This window comes from Convolutriloba macropyga, chromosome 14 (assembly GCF_964194025.1).
Source record: "Convolutriloba macropyga chromosome 14, txConMacr16.3, whole genome shotgun sequence".
Classification (NCBI taxonomy): Eukaryota; Metazoa; Xenacoelomorpha; order Acoela; family Convolutidae; genus Convolutriloba; species Convolutriloba macropyga.
In genome coordinates, this window is record NC_134481.1 from 30,392,825 (window position 1) to 30,418,456 (window position 25,632).

General features: G+C 30.5%; 1 long non-coding RNA gene across 1 annotated transcript; it reads left to right on the plus strand.

Moving 5' to 3' along the window:
- Positions 1-209: 209 nt before the first annotated feature.
- On the plus strand, positions 210-25,632 carry LOC142353298 (uncharacterized). Its single transcript, XR_012761041.1, has 2 exons — positions 210-564; positions 25,422-25,632. It is a non-coding gene; the product is annotated as an uncharacterized LOC142353298 (long non-coding RNA).

The following is a 25,632-nucleotide window of genomic DNA, read 5'->3' on the forward strand; positions in this document are numbered from 1 at the left end:
CATTTTTCTTTTGCTTGGCAGTTGCTTTGTTAAATTGTATGAATATTGCATTTACTCGCCTTTCAGAGTTGAAATTTTTCACTGCAATTCAATAGATCCTAACAACACTAAGTCTAAGCCATACAGCTTTCAAGCGCTTTCTAGCCTTTCTTAAACTATAGAAAACAATTTTCAGTTTTCACATGTTATTCTTGTTTACTCATGTTTAGTTTTCCTATTGAAATCGAAAAAGCACAAATGCTCGCTCTAGTTCCTTTGATATTCATAATTCCGCATCTCCAGCGCTGCTGAAAAATCTGGATATCTAATTCACCCAGCTGAAAAAATAGCATCATCTGAAATTAAACAGTTGATATACTTTATGAACAATTCAAGGCTCAATCTTGACAAAAACAAGTCTAGAAAAAAGTTGATCAACATGATTTCTATCATCCCTGTGATTTTGCTATCGTTAATTCTCGGATCCGAATCTTTTCCCTCGACGTCTTTGGATTGGATTAGACGAGATCTGGCCGAAAGACAGTCTCCGGGTGTGCCATTTATGGCTGATCGTTTGAGCCAAAGGTTTGAACATTTGTTAATATCGACAACTTAGCCCTCCCCCACCCCCCCCCCCCTTGAGGCCTCTGCTATTAAAAGTCTTTGGCCTCCTTTAGTTGCGTCATTTTAGTCTGAACTTATCGGCTTTCGGTAGTGAACCTCAATCTGGGTATGCAACGACCTTCCTCGAGCGCCCGATCAGATAGAGCAGACCCCATAAATCCTCCAATTTTTAGCGAAATAGCTCGATAGTGCGAAAGCGAAATCCATGTTTTATATGTTAACACATGGTTTCCTAATTTCTCTTATTCCCGTAAACATAAAATCGATTCGCGCTGCGAAATTAATTGTATTTAGTAATGCTATATTTAGTTTTAACGATTGGTTCATTAGCTGCCCACCAGTCTGGATGGATCTCAAATTGCTGTCTGTTTTGGGCGAGAATCAAAATCAAACATTCTACCCGATGATGGCTCAATCTAATCTGAGTACCCCCCCCCCCCCCTGTCTCTCTTTTTCTTTTGACAATTGTCTTGCTGAAAATTTGCAATATCTTGTAATGGTTCTTGTGAAATAACATGCAGTCTCATAAGAGTTGTTTTAAGGTCTTTTAAGACAATTATCCCTACTTGCAAATGTAAATGAATGACACACCTGATTATGCGCCCACTTTCGTACCATCTTGGAAGATAACCGACCATCCTTCTTCGAATTAGGAGAGGTTTGTTCTTGCGCCTATAAAAAGAAGCAAAAAGAAATTTATAGATAGCCTCCGACCATGTAAATAAAGGAGGAAATTAGACACTCAGTCTGAGTTATTTAGTCTTTTCATACGGTTCCAGGCTTGATTACCTGGGTCGAGACGGGATTGTTAGAGCAGCCCTGGGTTGAGATAGATTAGCGACTGAAAATAAAAACAATTTCTAGTATAGATGACTACAACCTTAATTACTTTAATTGCAATGAAAGAAATCTTCTAGAAACTCTGACCTTGCCCTACGGTTTACTGAATTCAAATACAACTTTATCAACAAGAGAAACATCAAGTCTCTAATAGACTATGTTATATGCGAAAATTTCTTAAGTTCTCAGACACTAGACTCCAATCTCAAAAGTGATCACATAGCCACACTTACTTTAACTGGTGAAACCGTTAAAAATAAAAAAAGAAGCTATCAAAAAAAACAAGTTTGATAAAACAAAATCCTCAAAAAAATGCTTTTCCCCTAGCTGTTAGAAAGATAAACTGGATATCATTTTATTTATCTGAAAATCCTTAAATCATGTATTAAAATATTTTGTTCGTCTTTGGGAACGGTAATTAAAAAGCATGCTTCACAAAAGACCGTGTTCATACGCCATGACAGGCATAAACTAAAGCTACATCAACAATGGATATCAAAAAATTGAGTAAAAAAGTTTGCAAAGACATCAAATAATAACAAAAAATGTTTTGAAGCAGGAAAAAGAAAAAGTGCGAGAAAGGTGGAAATTTATCAACAAAATCAGAAGCAGTGAAAAAACGCAGACAGAAATAACAAGACTCAAAAACAGTTTTGGAACGGTTTTGACCAATGGAAATGACATTGCCAATCTTCTCAACTATAAATTTTCAGCGTTAGGTGAATATTTTGGTAAAAAAGAACAGTATCAATCCTGTAATAATGCGCTACGCCAGAGTAACAAATTTAAATTTAGGTTTACGACAAGCAAGGAGATGTTTGATATACTCAACAATTCAAATTATAAAAAAAACCGTTGGGTCCACCACCTATTCCAGCTTGGGCTTTAAAAGATGCAAAAGAACACAATACTGAGCCTCTGAACAACTTTTTCCTAACAACCTTAAGCCTGTCCACGTGTTGCCTCTTTTCAAAAAAAGATGATCTCGAAGACCCGATAAATTATTGAACAATTTTGCTTACTGAAGCTCTGGCTCAAATTTTCGAAATCCTTCCTCGAAATCAAGTATTAGTCTATTTAGAGAAGAATAAGTTCCTTGCAACAACACAGTTGGGATATAGCAGAAAAGTGTCTTCTACAGATGCTCTTTTATATTGCACTGAAAAGATCAGACATGACATCAACAAAAAACATCGTTACAGGAACTTTTTTAGACCTATCAAAAGCTTTTGATTCGATTTTCTATTCTTTTGATCCTATTCTTTTACACAAAACTAAACTAGAAAACCCTGTTCAAAAAGTCAAATTCTCGAAGCATGAAAAAAACTGGATAGCACTTAACCGTGGCGAACCACAAGGTATTGTGCTATGCCCACAGCTTTTCAACATTTATGTAAATGATATGAAAGATGATACTGATTTGAATTCTGATATAATCCTGTACGCTGATGACACTTTTATCTGTTGCAGTGGAAGAACAATTTCTGAATCAAAATTACATCTTGAAAAAAGTATTACCAATCTCATTTTCTTTTTCAAGAGAAATGAGCTAATTGTAAATGAAAGCAAAACCGTTTTTGGAGCCCTTAAATGGAAAGAAATCGAAAAAAATGTTGTTAACGGATGTACAGTTCTCGAGAAAAACTTTGCGAAAAACTTGGGAGTTCTTACTGACTGTAATCTTTCTTTCAATGAAGAAATAAAAAATTAACTAAGAAAAATGGCTGTTGGCATAATGGTTATTTTCTCCACCGAGATTAAATTTTACAGGATCGCTGATCTCAAGATCAAACACAAAATCTTACCAGTAGAGTACCTCATAAAGTATCGTGTTATTATATATTTTATAAAGCTTTTAAAATTAGTTCTACCAGCTTTCGCTGAGCTCAAGTTAGCCTCCCTAAGTGCTAAAATGAATGACCGTACAAACAAGCTGTCCTTTGGAGCAAACCAAAAAACAAATACAATGCAAAACTTCTTTTCAAAAAAGCAATTGACTGGTATAACGATTTAACTATCGCCTTGAGGCGGAATATTCCTAAAAAGCGGGTTCTCAAAACTACAAAGCAAATCTTTTCTGGAATGAGTTTGTGAAAGACCCAACGGTTTCTGAATTAAATTCTAATATCAATTCTTTCAAGTTCAATCTGAGTTTGACTTAGTTTTAGGGCGAAATAAAAAATGTTTTTGGTAGGATTCGCTTTTTTTTCTTTTCTTTTTTCTCGAAAGTGTTAATTGTAGATTTAGCGTTCTTTTTTTAAATTTTTCTCATAATTATAATTCATCTCCTAATTTATCGATCTTTTAACATATTGTATACTTAATTCAATTTTAAACTTCCCGATTTGCGACGTTTGTTTCATTTATACTTCATAACACTACATTGCCTTTCAGTCATGTTCTGTATTTTACAGTTCATACTCAAAGGAATTAACAATGTTTTCTTTTATAAAATTTCCTGCAAAAATTGTTTAAATTGTAAGAACTTACTTGTTGCTGGTTAAACTAGTAAAAACTTTCAGGTTAAATGTTCAACTAGTAAGAATTTAAACAATTGAAGCCGGAGGGTAACATATAAGATCTTTTGCAAATTTGATCCTGTCGAGCTTTACTCCATTGGTTCATTACGTTTTTTAATTAATGCCATATGCAGACAATAAACTGATGCGTGCCTCAATTAAACATTTTATACAAACTTTTAAAGAGAAAATTAATTTTGGCAATACATTTTTCAATTTATTCAGCTTTTTATTTGCCTTCACTGCTTCTAATCTTCAGAAAAATCAACCTAAAAAACCTCAGTTAAAAATATGTTTTCACAGTAAGCTAATTTGCATTAGTAGTAGATAAAACAAGGATATCAACCACCAGTAAAATTTGTCCGTTTCTCCTAACGCTAATCGCGCATGTCGAATCAGGCCAAATTTTACTGTTTGTTGATATCCTTGTTTTATCTACTACTATACATTCTCTCTATATTCACTTCTTTTATATTTAAAATCTATCATTTCTTGTCTCACTTGGTGCAAACCACTAGTGTCGAGTTAAGCTGGTAATTAACTGTTATCAGACGGATAGTTAGGGTTCTATCCCCACTGACTCCAGTGGACGTCCCCAGATACTAGTGTAAAATTAATCGGTGAAATTGCTTCGCAGATGAGACCGTGTAGCAAGCACGTAAACAAACTTGCGAAAAAACTTGAACAAAAAAGAAAACTTGAACGAAAATTGAAAGAAATATTAAAATAATAAAAATTTTCATATATCCCCTAATCAAAATTTAACCAATCTAACAGTAAAACTTTCTTTCTCAATTGGTGTAGTGGTTAAATCAGCGAGTCTATCTAAGTTGCTTTAGCAAACGGAAGGTTTGGGTTCCTTCCTCACTAACTCCAGTGAACGTCCCCCGACTTTGATGAATTGCTATAAAACTAAGTGAGATAAAAAAAAACCAATTTCACAGTTCTTAAAAAGGATGATCCCTGCTGTGAGACTGTATATGGGACACACTGTGATGGGTATACAGTCAAAAACACTGAGATTGGTGGAAACACAGTGATTAGTGTTTTTCAGTATAACTAGTGAGATCGTGTAACAAGCACGTAAAACCAAACTTGCAAAAATTGATGAAGCCACTTCGTGGATCTGTGTAACCACTTCGTGGATAACTTGAACAAAAAGATCACTGTCAAAAAACACTGAGATCGGTGGAAACAAAGTGATTAGTGTTTTTCAGTGTCTTCTTGAATATTATGCTTATAAACATGCTCTCTGAATTGATTTTTAGTATGACCATATCTATATCTATGAAGATAAATACATAGTCTACATTTCCTATTTCTAAATTTATATAACGATATATGTTTATAAACATTACACATACTTCATGTTAGATATTGATCAGGATCAGAATAATGATATCCCAAATGTTCTATATAATCTTTAACTTTAACCATATTTTTACATGCGTAAAAAGAATATTCTAATTCTTTACAATTACTACAACGTTCTTTCCAAGGTTTATCTATACACTTATTGCATTTCATTTTTATTTTTCGAAAAAATATTTTTTGATTATTTCCCTAAATAAATACATCATGTTTCAATCAACTAATAATAATGTCATAAACTTCTGCGATGTCTGTAATTTATCCATTGAATCAAAGAAGGCTTTATACAGGCATCAATCATATGATCTCAAACATAAGGAACTATTGGAGAAAATGTTTGAGTCTGAAGAAGAGGAAATCTTGGAGAAGGTGTATAATTCAGATGAAGATGATTATATTATTAAAACTAAAGCCAAAACCGAAGACAGCATCTACTGTAAAATTAAGTATGAATGGAAAGAATGTCATGCAGAATTTAGGAATAAAATAGCTCTAACTACTCACTCATATACTCATAATCGTAAGTATCTAGAAAACACAGAAGACTTTGATATAAACTCCAGTCAGAACATGAGAGAGTTTTATATTACTGATAAAGGTGGGAATTACATTGAAGATATAGATGAAGCAACTAATTACTCTTTAGAAGAAAATAAAAACTGTTACCAGTTTCGTAGAGTTAATAGTTTTAAATTTAAGATCACGGCTGAATGTGATTATAAGAAGAGAACTAAAGATGAAGCTAAAACTACTAAAATATTTTTCAATATTGATTATATTAATAATAATGCAATATATGAATATGGTGACTTCAATCGGTGGCTAGATTTCAAAAAGGAAATTTATGAAGGTTATGGTTATGATTTCAATTTTCTTGGAATGAGAAGTATTCAGTTAAACATTGAACCAACTAAAGCATCTATTGGTAGTTATATAGATTTTCCTCCCGATCTCAAAAACTCTAAATCGATATTAAATATACGTAGTTATAAATATAATTGCTTACAACTAAATATAACTGCTTGGCTACATCCCGCCCCACACCATGCAACTCGAAAAAGTAAATATGTAGATAAACTAAATGAACCAAGACGACAACATGAAGATGATTTTGCTTATATAATAAGAATACAGAAATTATACAATATTAGTATTTGGGTATACACACCTTGTGGTGGGGGCAAAGTAGAATTGTTCAAACCGGTGGATGATTTTAATAAAGATAGAAAAGATGTAAGAATACTAGTTTGGAGTAATGGTCAAATAGAACACTGTGCCCTAATAAAAAATATAGAAACTCTGTTAGATCGCCCAAATAAAAATAACATTAAATATTATCATTGCGATAGGTGTACCTATTGGTTTAACTCACAAATTAAATATGATAAACATGAATGCAACAATTGATTCAAACCAGAGATTGTTTGTCCTAAGAACAACATATTACTTTTATAAATGAACACAAACGACAGAATATAAAAAATATTATAACTGCCGATATAGAATGTTGCATTGTTGAAGTCTCAACCAATGATTGTAAATATGTGATAGCTGAACATATTCCAATAGCTGTGGGCTGCACCTGGCAAGGTAACTTCAAGCACTACTTCGGTCTAGGCTGTATAAAAAGATTTGCTAGAGATCTATTAGAAATAAAAACAGAGAATAATTTCAAACATAATGAAAAGATGATATTCACAGAAGAAGATAAATTATATCATGAAACTAATTATACTTGTCATATCTGCAGCAAAACATGTTTTAATAAAGTAAGAGATCATTGTCATGAAACTGGTAAATATAGAGGACCAGCATGTAAGATATGTAATTTGAGGTATAAACAACAAAACTTCATTCCTGTAAGGCTCTGCTATGACTTCAACCTACTATACAGCGAACTCTTTAAACAGAAGAATGATAAAAGAAAAGTAGATAAAACATACCACTAGCTGTTGGTAAGTCTAAGATGTTTAGCATTGGTTGTCTCAAATTCTTAGATAGTTATAACTTCCTAGCTAAGCCTCTAGATCAAATGGCAAAGATATACGGTTGTAAAACTAAAACACTATATCCATATGAAAACTTTGGTTTGTATAAATTGGGCACCACGACGAAGTCTTATGACAGCGAAGCTTCCAGTGCTAGCAAAGCTACCTATGATGAAGCTATAGGTAATCTAAAAATAGAAGACTTCAAATCGTCACTACATAATAACTTACCAACACAAGTCGAAGTAGATAACTTTAATAGTGAAAACAGTCATAAAACTGGTGAAGATCTAACTATAGAGTGTTTACAGAATGATGTCGAAATATTAGACTATTGCATGAATGAATATGTTAAATTAAGTATGAAAGAATTCAAGCTCAATCCACTACATTACGTTAGTCTCCCCGGTTATAGTTTTGATTGTTGGTTAATGTCAAGCGGTGTTACATTAGACACATTGCAAGATAAACAAATTCAAGATGATTTTGTTGCAGCAAAGATAGGTGGTATATGTGGAATAATGGGTGATAGATATATAGATAACAGTGATGGTAAGACCATTTGGTACATAGACGCAAACAGCCTATATGGTTATGCACTGATGCAAAAGTTACCTTATAAGGATTTTGAGTTTATTACTACTCTAGATGCAATATTGAATACTCCAGATGATAGTGATCATGGTTACTATATAGTTTGTGATATTGATTATACTAATGAATATAAAGAGAGAACAGAACAACTAGCTCTAATGCCTAATAAGAGAAAGATAAATGATAATGAATTAGGTTACAGAGAAAGAGATGGAGGCAAGGCAAGATCAGAGAAATTAATCTTGGAACAAAACAATAAAACAGAATATATGGTTCATGATTGGATGTTAAAGTTCTATCTAAAGATGGGAGTAAAAGTAACAAAAATACAGAGTAATTAAATTTAAACAAGATTATATATGTAGAGATTATATACAAAACAATACTAACAAAAGAGCGATAGCTAAAACTGAAGCAGAAAAGGATGCAAGGAAATTAATGAATAACTCCCTATATGGAAGAATGTGCATGAATCCACTACACTACTTTCAAAGCAAGTTCTTGCATGATGAATAAAAGATAATGAAAAGTGTAAGTAAACCAACATTTAAGAATATAACTAGATATAGAGATTAAAGCCAAATAGAATATATAAAGAAAAAAAATAGAATATAGCTCACCTATATATGTAGGAGTAATAATACTCGAACTTAGCAAATTACATATGTTTGATGTACTCTTTAATATTCTACAACCATCCCTCAAAGATCTGACACTTCACTATATGGATACGGACAGTTTCGTATTAAGTTATAGTGAAGGTAAAGCTAGTGATGAGCATATGGACTTAAGTAATCTAGACATACCTATAAAAACTAATAATAAAGTCCCCGGCAAGTTTAAGCACAAACTAGGGAGTAGGATTATTATGGAATTTATATCATTATCCCCCAAAACATATAGCTTCAAAAATTATCCTAAAAACACTAAAGAAAAAGGAATAAAGAAGCATAATAATGCTAGGCACAAAGATTATTATTATGCATTAATGAATAATACACAGAGAACAGTAGATGAATGCAGAGTACAAAAAAGTTGGCGATAACATGACGACAACAAAAACAAGTAAGATTAGTTTAAATATATTTGATGATAAAAGGTTTTATGTAAATAATATGAAAAGTTATCCACATGATAAGAAACTATATTTATTTAAAAGAGATTTAATAAAAAAGGTTAATACTACTTCAACAGAGTTAGATAATAAATATAATAAAGACTTGTTAATAAATAAAATTTTTGAACTAACCACTAATGATGATAGAAAGTTAATTGAAGCCATATTAGATTATATAATGATCTGTAAAGCAGTCTCACTGATGGACGTAGTCATCTGCGAAGCAGGTTCCCTGATAGTTTCGCTCATCTATGAAGCAGTTTCTCTGATCTATGAAAAGACTCCATCTATGGTTTATCGATTTATAAATCTAAATAAAAAACATAAAACTGGTTAATAATATTCTATACTTCCTTTTATAAAATGATCAATTGCATCTCCTGGTTTAGTAGTTAGTACATTATAGATCATTATCCTTCCAAATCACCATTTCCAAATCACTATTTCCTCTAGTTAATTTGTATTTGTTATATTCTATAAATTTTTTTATTTTACTGGTTTCCCTTTCATCTAAATATTTAGAATAACTTGAAAATATTAATTCATCATGCCAGGGATCCCTAGTATGGTCAATAAACTCTTCCATAGCCCGATATTGTTTTCAACAAGCGAAACATTCTTTTTTAACTCAGAGCACTTCTCATCAATAGAATTTTCATTATCCATTTTTTTACTCTTATTATAATTTTTCAAAACATATAAAATGATTAAGCTAGATGAACTTATAGAACTAAACTATCTAGAACAACAAAACAGAAAGAATAGATTAGAAAATAAATTAAAAAAACAAGAATATTATGGAGAAATAGAAGAGTTACTTGATCCTTTAACTAAAACTTTAAACGCAAACAAGGAACACAATCTAGCATTAAGTGAACAAACTTTAAGAGCAATAGATTGGCAAAATCAAGAGTTAGATAAACAAATTAAGATGATCCAGCAAGCTGGCTCCCAGTTTAATGAAGCATTAATGAAGTCCAATGGCAAAGCTGTAGAGGAAGCTCGAGATAAACCAGGAATGTTAGGAGATAAAGACACGGCTCAAATTATTAATTTAATGTCAGTTCAATCTAGTCCCCAATTAAAGTTAAAGTTCGGAAATTTAGATATTGGTGAAATTGAAATGAACGGTGTTAAACTAATTTACCAAGAAAATGCATTTATATTTTAGGATAATATATATGAATCGTCAGATGAGTTTATAAACTTTGTTACTAACCCTAATATAAAACATGGTGAAATCGAGGAAGATGAAAACAAAATTAAAAGGTTTTTAAAGGATATTAGATATGATTTAGGAAAAGGGGATAAGAAAAGCGCTATATATAGAACAATAAAAAGTATAAGTGTAAAAGATGATGTATTTGGCAGGGGTTTAAATAGCAACCCTAACCCAAATAATCAACGAAGTTGCCATTTAATTCAGCGTAGCTGTGACTTCGTCAATGGTTTAGTAGAAAGACTAGAATTATTAATACTAGAAACAAAAGCTGGTTATGATGGATTATATGATGAAATGCTAGATAAATCTAGGCAACTATTATCTATGAATATTATTAACCAAGAGCAACTAGATAATTTTGTTTTTAACTATGGTAAATACACAAAAATGAACAAAGCTATCAGGGAACCTGCTTCGCAGATCAAGGAAGCTGTTTCACAGATCAGAGAACCTGCTTCGCAGATGAGCAAAGCTATGACTACGTCCATCAGGGAACCAGCATCGCAGATGACTATATCCACAAGTAAACAAGACACAATTAAAACTAAACAACCATTATTAGTTAAAGAAGTATTCAGTCCTCAAATAACAAAATTTAGAAGACAAAGAATAATACCATCATATAAAAATGAAACATGGCAGCTGATTTGATAGACAAATAATCTCTAAGTAAAAACAATAATAATTATAACTTTATATTAACTGTTATAGATATATTCACAAAATATGCATGGGCTATTCCATTAAAGAATAAATCTGTTTTATCTATAACTAATGGTTTTAAAATAGTATTAAGTGAACATCCACAAGATGGCTCTGAACCTAGAAAACCAGAAAAGTTATGGGTAGATAGAGGTAGTGAGTTTTACAATAAAACATTTAAATCTTTACATAAAGAATATGAAACAAAACTATATTCTACTTATAGTGATTTAAAGGCTGTGTTTATAGAGAGATTTAATAGAACATTATTACACATAATAAATAAACATATGTTCATCAATGGCGATGGTAATTGGGTAAATATATTAAATGAAGCACTCATAACATATAACAATAACATTCACTCAACAATTAATATGACACCAGTTGACGCTTCTAATATTCCTGATAAAGTTAAATACACTTTTAGTTTTAAGAGTATTAAACCTAAACTTAAAGTTGATGATTATGTTAGAAATGCAGATAAATGTAATATCTTCTCCAAAGGTTACACTTCTAATTGGAGTAGAGAAATGTTTGAAGTTAATGAAGTTCTAACACAAACACCAACTTATAAGATAGAAGATAATAATGGTGAGATAATAGAAGGTAACTATTATGAACAGGAACTATTAAAATCCGAGTTTGACTCCGAATCTAATAATAAAGTTTTAAAATCACTAAATATAAACCAACGGTCAGCTACGAAGTAGATCAGGGAACCTGCTTCGCAGATAGACCTACGGTCCTAAGCCGGCAAGCCTGATTTATTTCTTAATATAAATAATGACAAGAAATAGATTTAACCAAGCGAAGCACCATATGGGGAATGGAAACAACTTAACACTAAGTAAGGCTCGTGGGTTATTCCTAGAAGATAATGATAATATTGATATGAAGGATACCTATAAAATTACAGATGTTCGTCCACCAATAGATGAAAAACATGTTGTTAAACAAGAGTATTGTGACAATAACTTCTTAACCTCTTCTAATAAAATAGACATTTTACGTAGAAACATAACTGAACTAAGAAAAGGTGAATTTGATAAAATCAAAACTAAAACAATACAACTAAATGAAACACAAGTTAATGATGAATTAATTAATGAGTTTATTGAATCAACAAATGAAGTCACAAATACTGTTAAGTTTTGTAATAAAGTCGCTGCTGATACTATCTCTAAATAAAATCAATTAAAACAAGAATTTGTTAATAATAAGTTTAGTCAGAATATCACTAACATACAACTAGATGAAACGTTTACTACGGGTCTCAAAGAATTTAAAAAAGTTAATATAAAGACTAATTCTTTTATAGATGAAGCCCTTTTAAAGAATAGAAGGACAAATAGTACAATATATAATTGCTACACTTTAAAAAAGTACGTTACTTGATAATAAAAAACAAGAAAAACTACAGAAGCTTTATGGATTTAAACAAGAAGATATAATGAACGAAATAGAAAGTTTTTTACTAATAACCGAAACTATGTCCAATACAACAGCACCGAGTGAGAGATTACTATATCCAGATTTGTCATCAGTATCAGAAAGACTGATAAATGAAAAGATTCAAGCCAATAATAAATATAACAACAATATTAGCATTATAAAAGATATTAGAAATTATTATGAAACTGAAACTAATAACTATAAAAAGAAGTTAAGTAGATATAAAAATTATATTAACATAGCTGAAATAACAGAAATAGTTTTATCATCTATAGCAACAACTGCAACAACAACATCAGTTGCATTAACAGGTATAGGATTACCTTATTCTATACCAACAGCTTTTGCTACGGCAACTGTTTGTGATTCATTATCAAAAATAATTAATACTAAATTAAGAAATAGAATTATAAAGTATTCACAAATGTAATTTTTAACTAAACAGTTTAGCGACAAGTTTAATAGACTATAAACTAAATCAATGAATGATAATAAAATAGATAATGATGAGTATAATGAATTAGTCAAGTTATATGTAGAAAATAAGAAGACCAAGAAAAACAAGCTGAGTGTTTTTTTAAACTGAAGTTGTTAGTGTTTAGTTATAATAATGTATTTAGTAATAATAATATTAGTATTAATATTTATCGATAATCATACCACATAAAATAAATATAATCATAATCATCATCATAATCATAAATATAATATAATCATAATCATAAACATAAATGTAAACATAGTTTAATCATAATCATAATCAAATAATTATCTCTTCTTAGTACCTAAGTATAACCCTCTTCCTTTTTGTACTACCTTTATACCTTCACCAGTAGTTGCAAATTTAATTAAATCAGGTGTGGCTGATAAAGCAGCTCTAGGGTTTCTAGATGCAGCTGTACTTCCTATTTTACTTGCTATTTCTAATGCTCTTACTGGATTATTAGCGACCTTCTTTCAAAAGTTAACTGTAGCTTTACCAACACTTTTAAGGAAATCTTTCAATCCCTCAGCTTCTATTGTTGCATCACTAACAGTCATTGACTTATTTCTCTTACACTTAACACAATTACCCTTTAACATTTTAGTACCTTTTGAAGTAATAAAACCTCTTATGTTATTAGTACCACTATAATGTCTACCTCCAACACGATATGAATTAGTTTTAAATTTCTGTAAAAGACTCATTTCTATATATAAAAAATAATGGAATTTAAAAAGTATAATCCTTTTGTTGTTATGAATAAACCTACGGGTTCCACCCGCGAGCGAAGCTCGAAGCCTAAGCCTAAGGTTAGGCCCAAGGCTAAGATTATGCTTGAAGCTAGAGGCTTAGCTCTAGAGAATAAAAAGAAAGTAGATATTATTTATGCTAAGGGTTTTGTTTGGACTAGTAGGAAAAAATGACAAGGACAATGGTTATAATTATAACTATGACTTATCTATAACTACGACTTAATTATAACTAAGAATATGTCTATGAGATTAAATCAACCATCTTATTACCATCACTATTCACACTAATAACCATTCTAGTTAAAACTAATGCATGACAAATAACATCTGCAACTGCAGCACTAAATTTAAAATTAAGCTGTATTGGTTGTGGACCTATATGAACACTTTGATATCTAGTATCGAGTACATATATTCTATAATTACTTTTGAATGTTCTATGATTTATATATGGTAATATTATGAGGTAATCCATTATAATCTTTATTAAAATTAACAATCTCTTTAAAAGCCTCATTATAATTATTAGAACCATAACTAATATTCATTCTATCCTCAGGATAAAGCTCACTACCTATCTTACAATAACATTCAGTAACATTCATTATATGAAATGTACTTGCATCATGAGTTTGTTCATTAACATTATTATTTTCAAAACCAACTATTATATATTGTGGTCTTTCCATACCACTTTCCATACCCAGATCAAACAAGAAGTTAGAAGCATTGGGCACATTCTTACAAAATGTCTTTCTTTCATAATATCTAAAGTCTACATTATTCTTTTTATTTAATCCTTTCTGTTTAATAATTCTATTGTCATTACTAGGATCAATACTGGGCACACACCATGATATATCTCTAAGTTCTATATTACCATCATTAGCAACTGCACCAGGATTAGCATTAACTCTATAAAGAGCTCTATCATTATTATTTCTTTTTAATCCTAGTTCAAACCCTAAACCATATATAATCTTTTCTAAGTCAATTACAAAACCAAATAGATCACTCATCTTAATCATCATATACAAATGACCTCGTTGTGCAGCAATATGGTGACCTTTAAGTTGACTATCTCTATTACCTTGATCTCTAACAAAACCACTCTCATTTTCATCATCAGTACTAGTTAATAACTCATACATCAATAGATTAGGATGACAAGGATCTATATATTCAATAGTCCTACCACCAATAGTTTCAAGCCTAATTGAACTAAACAATGCCATCATACAATAATTAACTAATCTGATATTAGCATCATTAGCAAAAACACCACCAGCATCATCTGATACAACAAACTCTATCTCTAGATATGAATCATGTAAATTTTAATGATTCTCTCCTCTATTGAGTATGATATTAATGTTAGTATTAACCGTATTCTTTGTTGCTAGATTATTAGGTTTATATTTTATAATCTTACTTTTGTGTATATCATTTTTATAACCATAAGTTGTATCAAATTAAAATCCATTTTTATTGGATTATGATTTTATAGTCATAATTGATTTTATAGTCAATTATGATAAAAAATTGACTGACAGTTTAATCTTAAGAGAACTGCAAAATTTACATGAAGCTTTAATTAAAACTAAAGAAGAACACACACTTAACTTCAGAATGATAAAGTCAACAGAAAACATCAACTTTAGTGAACCTATACTTAATACAACAAAATTAGGTTTAATTAGATTATCAGTCTATAACTCAATGTTTTATGTGAATAGAAGTAATAATCAATTTTTATATGCTAGTGCGGTTATAGATAGCGAAGAAACTTCTATGGAAAATCTTAGCTCTAATTCTAATTGTAATTCTAATTCTAATTCCAACACCAACTCTATCAATAGTTCTAACATTACATCAGTTCTTAATTATAATTATAAAGGAATCCCTTTATTATATTCAACTATTACACCGGGAGCATATGAGTTAACTGACATAGCAGAATTAATATAAGAAGAAACTGATGGTAATGTTATAATAGAACCTGATGAAAATACAATGAAATCTAGTATGGAAAGCAAACAAGGAGCACTTAGCTTTGATGTAGAAAACTCAATAGCCTCATTACAAGGATTTAGGAAAGTAAATTATAAAAAAGGTAAATATACATCTCAGAAAATTGTTGATATTATGGGTTTTAGTACGATTAACATTCATTGTAGTGTGATATCTCGTGTTAAAGATAATGGGAATAACACAGACATACTCTATACTTTTACTCTAACAGAACCACCAGGTTACTTGATAAATATTATACCAACTAATATCTTGTATCAAAATGTAACTAAAGATAGAATAGAATATATAGAGTTTCATATTAAAGATGAGCATGGAAGACCTATAGACTTTAATGGCGATGTATTAATTTTTACTTTACGTTTGATTTAGAATATAATTATCTGCGAAGCAGGTTCCCTGATAGTTATAGTCTTAGTCATGGTCAGAAGCAGTTCCTGATAACCATAGACTTAGACCTACAATTACACTTTACTTAGACTTATCTGCGAAGCGGGTTCCCTGATACTCATACTTTTACTTATGGGTCTTCGATCATGCTTCACCATACCTAATTATAAAACTCTCCGATCCCAATTAATTCTTAGTTTACCATTAATATTTTTATTTTTAGTTATATCAATGACAATATAGTTATAAGGCTCTTTCTATACCTTATTACATATATTAGCAAAATCATTATGACTAAGTTCAACATTATTAAAGAAATCTTGATATATAGATATGAGGACTTTACCTCTCTGTTCAAATAAAATAACTAGATTACAGTTCTCTCTAACACTCTGTCTATCCAGAGAGAACAGGTTTTGATTAAGATAAATCATATTGCAATTATTGTGTCTACCTCTACAAAAGTATTAATTATTAACTGGTTCTTTGGCTCTAACATCAATCGAATATCATTAGTTTCTTTAAGTCTTTGGGTAGTTTATCAGGAGATGGTAAATCTTTTATATCTTTAGTAAATTCTATAATTGCTTTTGGTTTCATTCTTTCTAATCCATTGTGCTGATCACCAGTAGGTCCAATGATGTATAGCTTATCAAAATGTATACTAGCCAGAATTAGGTTTCTAATAAGAATGTCTTACCACATTCACTAGGACCAGATATTATACATCTAAAGTTATCTGGGAATTCAGTTTCAGTAATTATATCATCATCATTTAATCATGATTGTAGATCATCATTTATGTTTATAGAGATAATGTTAGTAGGAGTATTGTTATTAGGTTTACCCTTTTGATGGGTTTTCATACATGCTTCGCCATGGGGCATGGCTTGCCATGTTTCACCATGTTTTTCACCAAATAGATCTGCGAACGAGCTTTGCTCGTGGCTATCCAAGCAGGTTCCCTGATATATAACATTATCATTAACATTATCACTAACAATATTATTATAATTAACAATATCATTAAAATTATCATTATCAATGTCATTATCTTTATCATTAACATTATCATTAACATTATCATTATCATTAACATTATTAGCAAAGCTACTTCGTAGATCATTAACATTATCATTATCATTAACATTATCATTAACATTATCATTATCATTATCAATGTCATTATCATTATCATTATCATTATCATTATCATTATCATTATCATTATCATTATCATTATCATTATCATTATCATTATCATTAACATTATCATTAACATTATCATTAACATTACAACCTAAACAAAAACACTCATTATATATTCCTAGATATTTACATTGATTAACTAGAATATTTAAAGCACTTTTAATTCTAAATCCTCTATCGATAAGATAGATCATATATAAACAATAAACCCCACAATAGGATTCATCATATTGCTGTATTCTCTCATTACTTATTCTTCTAAAAATAATGGTGGGGTTTCTATACCAAAACTATCAAAGTAATACACAGTACCATCTTCTCTTCTTATAACTAAAATCCACTGTGTACCATCTGTTGGATGTAGATTGACAATAATGTTGAAGTTATGTTCATAGATCTGCGAAGCAGGTTCCCTGATTTTTTTAGGACTTTGATATCTCATTACTATTTCAATTGGTGTTGGACTTATATCTTTACCTATATCTTTTATTCTGATATCACTCATAGCATTATTATCAATATTAATTTTATTATTGAATTCCTCAAAAGTTAGGATAAGCATTTTTATATAATAATTTTTATATATAAAAATGGATAAAGGCGATATACTTTTTTCTATTATTATTATAATTGGAATTTGTTATTTATTATATGATTCAATACCAAGCAAATATAGAAAACTAGAAGAAAGCTTTGGCGGACTTATGAATAGGAATCTAGTTAGATTTGAATATAAAAAATCACTATTACATACTATTGTTTATGGTGGAACTGGTACGGGGAAAACAGATTTTATTAGACAATACTTAAAATTATACTCAGTCCAAAACCAAGACCAAAACCAAGACCAAAACCAAGACCAAGCTAAAAATATAGTTATAGTGTGTAAAGATGACAGAGACTGGATAGATCCTGCGTCTAATATGTTTTATACTGGGTTTAATAAATGTGATATAAATATGATCACAAAAAATAATATGCATAAATTTCAAAATTGTGTAATAGTACTTGATGATATGGGTGATAGGTTAAATAAGGATATAGCTTTTTATTTTACTGAAGGTAGACATTATAATATTCAAATCATTGCAATGTGTCATAAGCCAGCTCAAATAATTAATACAGCAAGTATGAGTTGTGATAATTTTTTTAACAACTTATAATGGACCTGATCTATTCACAAACTTTAATGAGATATATAAATGTGAACATGACTTTAGTAAAAAAAAATTAGTGAGTTAAATAGTAACCATTATAATCGTACAGATGGAATGACAGATGAACTTCGTTATGGTATAATTAAACATAATAAGAAAGAAAATAATTTTATTATTGTTTGTAGTAATAGAACAATTATATCTGATTCAAGGGTTGGTTTCATTGATTTAAAAGCTCTTAGTTTAAAAGATGAATTGGAAAGAGAAGATATAAATAAACTTATAGCATATATGAAACCACTCATGATAAATGCTACAGATAGAAATGTTATTAATCAAGATAACAATATATTCTATTTCAATAAACTTCTTAAAATAAATAATATTAAAATACAGAATGATGTTTTACCTAAAGAAATGATTATGGGAAAAGGTATAAAAAGTTTATCAACTATTGTTGGAAATATAAGCTCAGGTTTATTTATATTTAGTTATATTTATCCTGATATAATATCAAGAAATGATGGGAGTGTAGCAATGGGAGCAAGCACAATGTTGAGTAGAGTAAATACATTGGTTAATGTTGGATCTGGAGAAGAGTTTGATAATGATCTGCGAACAGACTCCGTCTGTGGTTATCCAACGGACGAAGTCCTTGGCAAGCAAAGTTCAATGGAGAAACACGAGCAAAGCTCGTTGGAGAACCACGAACAAAGTTCGTTCACTGATCTACGAAAAGCAATATAAGAAGAATATATAAATCAGTGTAGCTGTGACTTCGTCAATGAAGAGATGGGAATTTTGAATAGAAAAGGAGGAACGTTTTTAACCAGACTATATGGAAATAATGAAGAATTTAGAGAAGAGATTATAAATTTTGTTAGAGTTAAAAAAAGAATTAGACCTTGAATTGATTTTAGATAAGAGATGTAAAACTAATACACTCAATAAGTTAGGAAATAAATATTTAGCAGAATTTATCACATCTAACGATAATACTAAAGATTTAATTGAAGTCATGGTTAAATATTACTCCGCGAAATGATTAGGTAAATATTAAAGTTTACCCTATTATAAATGCTTTTAAAATGTTTAGAGTGTAACTATAAATATGGAAACATTGCTGTTTTAAAATATCATTACGAATCATGTCATAAGGATAAAACTGATAAATGTATGTGTGGTAATATAATACTAAGTGGTATTTGTGCTAATAATTTTTCCACGTGGGGTTGTTCTTTAAAAAATGAATCTAGTTCTAGCTCTAGCTCTAGCTCTAGTTCTAGTTCTGATTCTGGTTCTAGTTCTGGTTCTGGTTCTGTTTCTAGTTCTGGTTCTAACTATGACTCTAACTCTAACTCAGATCCTAACCTTAACCCTAACATTAACCCTAACCCTAACCCTAACCCTAACCTTAATCCCAACTTTAACCCAGAAGTCTTAATTAGAAGTTGTAATAAACGTAATTATGTAAAATCACGAACTGATTTTGATGAGAGTAAGTATACATGTAGAAGTTGTACTTCAGCTAAAGTTAATTGTCCATATTGTAGTTCTGTTGTGAGATATGATGGGTTACGGGCTCATGTAAAGGAACAACATCCAGATGTAGAATTAACTAGAGAATTTAGTAGAAGCTTAATAGATAAAAGAGAAAGTCCTAGAGCTGTAAGTCCTTTAGTTATTGTCCAATCAGAGGAAAGTTGTTCATGTAAATACTATAATTTTGTATCATTTCCTATTAATAATGGAATAAATATAGAAAAAGTAAAAGAAAATGTAAATTTAGTGAAGAGTATGGATAATTTGAAATAAAAAGTATAAAAAAATAAAAAATATCAAAAAAGAGGGAATCACTCTTTAAGAGCGAAGAAGAGCGATCTTTCTACGGGGGGAGCACTCCGAATAAAAGTGAATCGATTTTAATTGATTTTTTTATTTTAATTGATTTTTTTATTGAATTTAGAGCTAATATATAGTAGTGGATAACACAAGGGATTCAACAAACAGTAAAATTTGGCCCGATTCGACATGCGCGATTATCGTTAGGAGAAAGGGACAAATTTTACTGGTGGTTGATATCCTTGTTTTATCTACTACTTGCATTTCAATTTCGGATCAGCTTCTAAGTTTTCAGATTTCATTGTTGTTCCTCTTTTGAAGTGACAAACATATTAATTTCATAACTAGACACTGTAACTAGAAAATTTAATGATCAGTTTTACTTGTTCACCTGGGGGATTCGTATTGCACTTTAAAATGTAACATTACATTTCAAAATTAAAGCGTTTCTTTTTTCAAGTTAAATATAAACTAATAAGAAATTTTATGCCGGATGGATAACTTGCAAGAATTGTTAAGTTGCATAATGAAATTTAATCAAACCTGGTAAATTTTGGTAGAGAGAATTGTCAGACGATGCATCGCATTGTGAGATCTTGTGTGAAACTTTCAATAAAGTACAAGTTAACCATTCGTAATCGAGCCGGTTGGGATGTGTTTCTCAATGATTCTTTTATTTTATTCAGTTTATGTCCTTCAGTTTTGAAGTAGAAAAATTGTCTCTCTATTTTTACACTAAATTGAAAATTAATCTGAAATGCTTTTTTGACCTGAAAAATTAGTAACTTTAGTTCTCTTGTTTTCAGTTTTTTCAGTTTTCAATTGAAAATGGCAGGGCAAATTCTAGTTAAATTACATAATTGTTAATTAGTCCTTATATTGTGCTTCAGATGCCCGAATTTTTGACGGCACGTTTTTACCGCCTAATCACACTAACAACTTGAACAAATTTTGGGCAACAATTTGCAATTTGGTACCCTGAAAACTGTAGAAATACATATTGGCACTCTTTCATATTTCAATGGAAAACACCTGAACAAACTTCAAAGATTTGTAAATGCCACAAAATTAAAACCCAATTTGAACTAAAAATGCGAAGCTTGAAAATCTAACTATTGTCAAATCAAACTAGCGTCTGAATTTTTCATGCAGTGCAGTCCATATTTTTTGAATCCAACGTTATTCTGAATTTTGACAATGCAAAATACAAAACGCATTACGTCGCCAATTTCGGATTTCGGGAGTAAAATTACTCAAGTTTGTCACTTTTTCTCCGTGCTATAAGTATTCAGATCCACAAACTTAATTAGTGTCAGTTTGGCCGAAACAAAAGAGAGCCCTAACGGTAATCAAATAAACCATCCTCCCAATTCTAATTGTTCCGACCCCACTTGTGGGGGGGAGGAACTATACACTCAAATGGGTTTTTTTTGTTCCGTGAATTTTGGCCGACCGATATATTCATCGTAGAGAAATGTGCGTGGTATCATTAAAAAGCTCGTCCGGCGTAGAATTTGAAATTAAAAGATTTTTTTCAATTTCGTTTTTTTCGAGGAGTTATCGGGGTTTAAATTTTCATGTGAACACTGGATATTTGGTTCACTTTTGTTCACTTTTACCGTAATTTTCGTTCGAATTAACGTTTTTTCTACGAAAAATTTAATTCAAAACTAGATTTCACGCCAAAAAGTAAATCAATTTTAGGTTTTTAATAGACGAAAGTAGATAATAAAGACTAGTTCTAGTCTTAGAGGGAAGTTTAATACATAAAAAGTATTCGAATTAGGTTTGGGAGCTCTTTTTTTTAGAAAATTTGGCAATTTTTTTGTTTTTTCAAGTCACCTAGAGACTACTAGACACTTTTAATATCAAAGTTCCGTTAATGACAAACCCTTTCTACGATCAAATGAAGCCCAATGAACAAAAAATTTGTTTCGAAGGGATCGCTCATGTTTTTTTTGGACTCGTATCTCAAATTTCGTAATTTCAAATGAAATTTTGATTTATTTTTTGAGGTTTTTCTATAGTTTTATAATCCTATGGCATAAACTTGTTGACTAAAGGTGCAATAGATTTGCTAATGAGCATTAAGTGAACCTATCTAGTGCTGCGAGTGGACAGCTAATGGCTGTTAAGACTTTGAAAGTAAATTTTCGAAAGTTTTTTAAAATTAGTAGATCATAAACTTATTTTTGTGAACTGTAAGTTCGTCTCAGTAAACACAGGATTGAACTCCTTCATACCACTGCAACATAAGTTAATCTCATTGGCGGCTTTATCAAATAACTATTGGTTATACGTCTTCAATGCCACAAGATTTCAAAATTAAAAAAAAATTTTTTGGACATTTCGTTTTATTAGTTCATTTTGAAATCTTATCACGTCATCCTAATATTGGTGGCTACATCTTCTTTTAGTGAAGACGTCCAAAGGATCATAGATAAAACTTTCTGAGAAAAAAAATGGTTTAAATGGCTTCAACACTTTCTTCTCCCATTTTTGTAAAGAAATTTTGGTTTTTGCCTGTATTTGTTGTTTTTTTTTCATAGTCATAAGAAATATTGTGTTGTCTTATTGATTACCTAGGCATCATAAATATCCTTGTATTCACATCGTGGCATAGCTGAGCGTATTCATTGAATTCGTATGAAAGCTTTTGAATTTAATGGCTGTTAAGACTTTAAAAATATTTTTTTTATTTTTTTTGAACATAAATCAATCTTCAGCTTATTTTCGTGGATTGTAAGTCAGTCTCGGTAATGACAGAACCGCTTTTTTTCTACATCAGCAACAATTTATCTAGTTAGCGGTTTTGTCTTCTAACTATTGGTTATTTTTACTTCGGTGCACGAGTTTTCATAATTTTTAAAATTTTTGGATTTTTTTTAATAATTTTGGTTCCTTTTGAAATCGTATTACATTATCCTAATATTAATAGTTCCCATTGGCTTAATGAAGACGTTCAATGGATCGTTGAGAAAGTTTTCAGAGAAAAAAAGCTTATGGTTTAAATAGCTTCGGCACTTTCTTCTCTCAATTTTCTACCGAACTTTTGGATTTTGCCTGTTTTTGTTGTTGTTTTCATAGTCAATGACCTGTTGTAAAGTCTTATTGATAAATTTTGAATGACAAACATCCTAGTCGTCACATCATCTAGGCATAAATTAGCGTATTAAATGCTTTCCGTTGAAAGCTGTAGAATTTTTTGACTTTGATACTATGAGTTTTCTCAAAAATTTCGTGGTTTTGATGTATTTTTCTTTGCCATACGACTTATTGTGATGAGTTATTGATGTCACATGAATGAAACCTATGATTGCTATTTCATCGAGGCAGAATTTAGTGTGTTTAATTAACTTAAAATGTAGCATTTTTTTAAAATTCAAACATCTATTTTTGTTATCTCTTCATTTGGTTGACAATTAAGTCAAAAATGTAGATGAGCTCGGGTCGGAACATCATGTGCGAACGCACATTAACGAGCCGCCTTTTTTGTATTAAGAAGACAATTAGAAGTTCTGCAATGACTCTTTTTTTTTCACAGGAACAATTAAGTCTTTGAGTTAGGTCTCAAGTAAAAATAAAAAAAATGAGCATTACAGGTTCATTCTAAATAAATTATCAAAATGAAAATGATGGAAACAGGGTTACATTTATCTGTGAGTACTAGCGACAAAATATCCCTATGACAACGTATTCTTATCTAAAAATTATCGTCCTGAGACATTGGCCAGCTGATGCAAATGTAAATATGATTCAGCGCTGAAAACAAAATAAGGGTCAGATTAAATATAAGTGTTCAGCTTAAAATTGAAGCAATTAGTTTTTTCAAACTTTTTTGTGAGTTCAAACTATGCTCACCTTTCTTTTGTTTCTGCCTTTTTTTCTTCCCAAAGCTGTTGCAAAGAAATTTAACTTTACTGCGCAACAACCAGGAAAGAAATATTGATGCAAATACTTATGATTTTGAAAAAAAAAAAGCAAAATAACTTTTGGCACAATTTTAAAGGCAATCTTGAGCAAATTAGCCTCAATCTCAAAAATGAATTGCAGCGTTATGTTAACAGGTTTCTAATTTTTTTTAATACTACATTAGTATACAGTACTACGGCTAAAGAAAAACTATTAGTGGAAAACCATAAAAAAGTGGATCAGCAGAGCTTTTTGACGCAAGTATTGTTTTCCTTGATTTGAACCATCTTGAGCTAAATAGTTCAATTTCATTGGCTTTTGTGTCGGTGAAAACATTTTTTTGTTGTGAGAGATTCCCTTCTGAAGAACCAAAAAAGACCAATTTCTGTTTAAAATGCTGGCATAAATAGCTCGCCAACTTCAATTTTTGTTATTTAATTTCTTCAAAAAAAGAAAAGCCCGTTTAAGCCGCTGCAAAATGATTACTTTGAATAAATGAGGAAAACAGTTAACGATTCAAGGGTATTTTTTAAAATAAGAACAAAAACTACAGAAAAATTATAACTGGAAAAAAACTGAAAAATAATGTTTAATTCAATTCCACATTTCGTTGTATTACGGAAGCCTTACAAACTTAAGCAGTTCGGAGTTTTAAACATAAGAAAGGGTAAAAGCTGGAAGATAAATTCAAAACGATGGCTCTTTTCATCTGTTTTATTAACATTTTCTTCGCAACCAGTTTTGAAATTCTTTATCAGTGGATTTTAATACACTTCAAAAGGTAGCAATGAGAAGAATTTCGATGATTTGTTGTATTCTAGCTTAGATTTGATGCATTTTTATTTTAAACTTCTAACATATAATCAAAAGTTTTTTTCTATTTAGAAATGAGTAACAATACATATCAAATACAGTAAAAACAATTAGATGGTTTTCAAATCTTCGGCTGAGTGTAATGCCATAAAAGACGCACTCAAAGGTGTTACGCAAAACTTGCTTCAAGTCGCTTAGCGGCACTGAAACCCAATAGTACTTAATCTCGGAACAAGTTGAAATTTTTCGATTCTCTGAAAACGGTTGATTGTCGCAAAATTGTTACTCGTACGGCCATAGTCTTGTTTCTATAATTGTCATCACAGTTGGTATATGTAAACTTAATCGGAGATGTCTGTATGACATTGAATGAAGCGATGAAGGTATTTTTCTGTAAATGAAGGTAATGTCTTTTTTCAGGTTCAATCCAATGACATTGGGAGTCGGTGGGCCACTGAAAAGAAAAATTCGTGACAACTGAAAACAAGACGAACCAAAGATGCAATTGAGTTGACTAAAGTTGACAAAAAGAACCAAATTCTTTCAAAACAAAGCCAAATCGAACAGTTTTATTAAACCAAGGATTTATGTTTCATTGGTGTGTGATTTAATTAAAATTCTGGATGTGAAA